The 5,224-nt window shown below is 39.5% G+C and overlaps 1 protein-coding gene across 1 annotated transcript in view; it reads left to right on the top strand.

Annotated features, from left to right (window-relative positions):
* The first annotated feature begins 460 nt into the window (after positions 1 to 460).
* dyrk1ab (dual-specificity tyrosine-(Y)-phosphorylation regulated kinase 1A, b) overlaps positions 461 to 5,224 on the top strand; it is a 21,723-nt gene continuing 16,959 nt past the window's right edge. The window contains exon 1 of the mRNA XM_035534108.1: positions 461 to 1,262. The gene's annotated coding sequence lies outside the window, so the exon portion shown is untranslated. The remainder of the gene's footprint in view (positions 1,263 to 5,224) is intronic.

The following is a 5,224-nucleotide window of genomic DNA, read 5'->3' on the forward strand; positions in this document are numbered from 1 at the left end:
ACACTAGATCAGAGCATGTGTTTTACACCAAAACAATCTTCACCCATAAGCTCTACAGTAATGCCAGTGTATGCTGTGTGAGTAATGCCACGCTGATTGTGAGATACTGTGAGTGGTTTAGGGTCTTGGCTTATCTCCCTTTTACCTTGGGTCATTGTTCAGCTGTTTAAAGTAACTGGTCTGTCTGTAAGGGTAGGCTGTGCATTTGGGCTGCTTAAGTGTGGCCTCTGTCTTTTGCTGATTATCATCTTTATCCTCTTTTATCCTCGTTTTAGACACAAAGGAGTTGAATAAGGGACTAATACGAGGCGTGATAACTAGAATACTGACTTCTTCAAATGATCTCATTGATTGGCAGCTTATGACCGCGAGTCACGTTGTTTTCAAGCGTCACCACTCCATCCGGGTACGTTACAGTTTGATTGACAGTTTCCATAGTAACAGCACAGGCTGTCGCCATTTTGTCGGTGGCTTTTTTTTTTATCTTTCAAATGTTTTCGCTTCCCGCCGGAATAATGCAGTCATATATTCCCATCAGTGACAGTTTCTCGGGACGAGACCCTTGGACTGTAACGAACGGAGGAAAATTAGCAAACAAGCGTGCGGAGTGGTAGGAGTAGGTTAGACGGCGCCGAGCCGCCGTAGCTAACGTTAGTTATCCGAGTCTCGGCTCTACCGGGCCGGCTCGCGCAGGGCTGGAGCGCGCGCCATTTTGTGAACATTGACATAAAATCTCATAGAAAAGTGATACTTTTATAGAGATGCATTTTGAGAGCATGTCGTATGAGAAATGTGCTATTATTGATGGGGAGCTCTGAGGGTGTTGTAATCTGTTGTCTGTGTTGGGCTAGTGTGGACATTGAGTGTGTTCTTATGTGAAGAGCAGCGGTGTACGTAGCTGGTTAGCCTACTAGCTAGCTGGTTAGCCACACTCGTTAATCTCCGACCTAGCATTAGCTAAGGTTTCATAGCTGCTGTTTTAAAAGTTGTGCGCCAGGCTGGTCGTGGACGTAACCACAAACAGTGACTGACATTCGGAAAATCAGGTTGGGCTGCCATGTTTGGTGCATGTTAGTTGCAATAAGGGCCGTTTAGCTAGGTTAGCTATCCGGATAGCTAGTTTAGCCACCGTTGGCTACATCCGGATTGGAAATCTGGGTGTCTGTGTCTTTGGAAGTATCGTTGCTAACGTTACAGAAGCTGGATAAGTGGCTTTACCGTTACTAAATCTGGGACTTTAAATGAAGATCACACCATCAAAGGTAAGCGTGTGGACGGTGTAATTAAATACTCGATATACATGCTGTTATACTGAGTGACGCACGTTTCGTTTAGACCTCTCAGTGTAGTTACCATTTTGTTAACATTAGTTGGCTAGCTTAGCTAGCTAGGTTGGCTAGGCATCCATCCATCCGTTCAGATAGCTAACCTAGCACCTTAAAGCCGCTCTCACTAGCTTGCTGCTAAACTCTTGCTGTTCAGATCCGTTACGGCCTAGAAGCTAGCGCTCGCTGTTTAGCTGTCTAGAAACAGGGTAGCTACGCTGGCTAACTAACTGGCTGGCCAGCCTGGATAGTTACCTAATATTTAAGTATTAGCTAAATAGCTGACGCTTGCGATGCGCTTTCCTTCACCTTAAATTACAAGTTTCCATCTGAATGTAACCTCATAACTGTCGGATTTTATACTTAGTTAGGTCAGATGGCTAGCTAGCAAGTAGGTTTGCTGTCAGAGGGTTAGGGTTAGCAGTCTTGAGTCATTACAGCAAACCGAATAACCAGCTATTAGATTTTTGTGCCTCCACGTTTACGTCTCGGCAAATTTTCGCCATCTAGCTAACCTATTTGGCACAAAACAGTTCCTTTGTTAGAGAAATTTGGCCTTTACAGTGGCGCTGTTAAATGATGTAGCTAGATGTCAGTTACTTAACAAGATATCAAGCCAGTATTTAACTTGGGTTGACGTTAGCTATAACTGTTGTTTCCTTCCAGACCATCAGTAACCGTCAGCTAGCGAAATAGCTTAGCCATAAACACTTCCAAGTCATTAGCTGTGTACCTATAGTCTTGCGTCATGTTATTAGAATAAATATTTTACATTTTAGCTAGCTAATAAAAGTGTAATGTCTGCAAGGTATGGTTGTTTTTAATTTACCGACAGATTTAGTTTTCTTATTGTTATTACTGATTGTCTTAATCTAGCTAGTTATTCATTCAGTGTGTGAAACGTTTTGCTGTGGCTCCCTTGCTGATGTCTTGCTAGGCAATATGACAAGATATAAACCAGTTAGTGTTTACCCCTGGAAGACCGTTTAGATGTTCAGATAGGTTTAAGAATAATGTAAAATTAATAATTAGAGACAGAAACGTGAACAGACATTTCACAAAAGAGAAAAACTAAATAGTTAATGTTTAAGAAATGTGTATGCCTGTATAGATTATAAGCAGTTTTCATCGTTGCATTTGTATGGATAACCCTCTAACCTTTCCGTACAGCCTGTTTCAACTGTTACCCAAGGGCGGATGTTCTAGGGCTTGCAGGACATTAAAGTATAACATTTAATGATATAGCTAATGAGAGCCATGTAGATTCAAACATGTGTGTGGGGCAGGGGTGTGTGGGGTTTTTTTCTTCTCAGAGAGGCTTTATGTTGTAGTGATAAGGGCAGTTTTAACAGTTGGAAAGGAGTTTATGGTGCTTCTCAGTATTATAACCTGTTGTAGACTGTAAATAGTATAAACTTAGCAGAAAGGAGATCTTCAGGAGCAAATGTGTGAAAGCAAGTATGAACAAAGAAGCCTGTCCTCTGACTCTGGTGGCATGTATGTAATGACCCAGGCAGTATTTCTCCAGCAAGACAATTCTGGATTAATTCTTGTTGGATTAATTCTGAGTGTATATAACCAAAGTCCATCTTGCCATAATTGAACACTGTTGGAGTTAAAGCAGAGGCACCCAATACATTGTTCACAATCAGCTTGTTAAATTGTTATATTGAAATAGCCTATCAATTTTCAGCTTTTAAAATTGGTTGAGACCAACTTTTTTGTTAAGTCACAATGGCCTGTCCACAGGGAAAAGGTATATCTCAACCCCAAAAATGTGGACATCCTTGAGTTAAAGCAACACTTTAAGTGTTTATTCACTTTAAATAAACCACTGTATATAGCATATTTGCTAATGGAGCATTTATATGGAGCATTTATTTCAGACATGCCAGTATTTTCCCCAACTTCCCCTGGCATGTAAATGGACTAAACGTCCATTGTTCCAAACAGAATTTCTTCAGTCTGGAACAGCTTTTTTGTTTGTTCTGTCTGTCCGCTTTGTTTAAAACACATCTATGGCAGTTAATTTTGCTATTCTTAAACTAACCTAGGTTAATTAGCCTATTTGATCTGGGTTGCTGGAGACATGAGAGGTCTTTATTCTTCGGTGTTTAATTCTGATAAATGTTTGAAAAGGAAACATCAGTTATACTAGCAGTGGGGGAATATGCATGCGAACTTTAGCTTTGTGTTACCATGTTGTGTACTGCCACTCTAGAGGGTGTTTGATGTTGTACTTGTCAGTGTGACAGTTTCTGAACGTGTGGACATACTACATCTCAAAATGTAATTTTTCATGAATTGCTTGTTTTTGATTTCACAAAGAAAATCAGAGTAATAAATACCAACAGGCTTTATGGAGAACAGGTATTCAGTTTTAATGAGTAATAAATATCCTTTACAATCCCTCTTCAGCTATCATTCCAAAGATTTAATCATTTAATGCTTAAAAACCTTAGATCTGGTGGAGTGGGATTATCTCTTTTACACCCTGGAAAACTTTGGATTTGGTACAACATTTACAACCTATATTAAGACTTCATTATCTTCCCTAATGGCTGTTTGTATGTAAATCAACCCATCTGCTTACTTCAGACTGCGGTGAGGTACAAGGCTAGGCTGCCCGATGTCTCTTCTCTTCTGTGCTGTCGTTATCATACCACTACTACTAGCCCTACGACAGGATATTCATGTCAAAGGAAATTACATGGAGGCCAGAAGCATAAATGTGCACTTTATATGCATGATTTATTGCTGTACATATTAGACCCTCTGTCAAGCCTTCCTAGACTGATGGACATCTTTCTAACAAACTATGAAATTACAAAATAAACCTTTCTAAAAGCGAGTTGATTTAGATTAACGCAATTGTTAAAAGCACCTCCTTTAGTTCAGTTCCATTAAAAATTTGTACAGGGATGTTTAAGTACCTGGGAATTTGTATCACATGTAACAAAAGCTCTTTACACAGCCAACTTTTTGCCCTTGGTTTCTTTTTTTCAGTTCCATACATTATCAACCTTCATCTGGAACAAACAAATCGAAGCATATACAGAAGCCCTGCCTTCAGGGTGGTGTGCCACTCCCAAATCTCAGATACTACTATTAGGCAGCCAACATTGGGGCTTTTATGTACTGGATGATGAACACAGATGATTTTAATGCCCCTAAATGGCTAATCTTAAAAAGCTCCTCCTGTGTTCCTACCTCCTTACCTGCATTATTTTGCTTCAGATTCATGTTGGAAAAACCCATCTCTTAATAGCAAAAGTTATTTTGTTGCTTAATAACTGAAAGTTTGGCAGCAGTATATAGGTTAGTCATTTGCACTTTACAGTATCCTTTGAGCAACTGGTGAAACTGATAAAGTCTCACATTTCGACTGCTTCCCATGCCGAACTCAATCTTCAAATTTAGGACAGACTCTAAGCACACTAAAAGTAACACATGTAGTCTTATTTCACATAATTTGACACCTTCACATTATCTTGCAAGCAGATGGGAAGAAGACTTAAACGACCAAATTGCAGAAGAAATCTGTCGGAAATTTTTGACTACATGTGGTTATACATCTCAAAGTAGTACATCAACTTTACTGGTGTAAACATTCCAAACTTAGAAAAAATCTGGATCCTACATGCAGCAGGTACACACAAGCCCCTGCAAGCTTATTACAACTGTTTTGAACATGTCCAAGAGTACCTTTTTTTTTGGAAATCTGTTTTTGATCTATGGATTACTCCCTATATAGATTACCTCCCTTATAATGTATTATTTGGTGTTGCACTGACGATGTCTGGCTAAATAATTATAATTGCAACATATTGTTTGGTTGTTAAGACCCACTTCCTCCTACTTATTCTTAATGGATCAAAGACGTTATACAGTATCTTAGG

Source organism: Electrophorus electricus, chromosome 15, assembly GCF_013358815.1.
Source record: "Electrophorus electricus isolate fEleEle1 chromosome 15, fEleEle1.pri, whole genome shotgun sequence".
NCBI lineage: Eukaryota > Metazoa > Chordata > Actinopteri > Gymnotiformes > Gymnotidae > Electrophorus > Electrophorus electricus.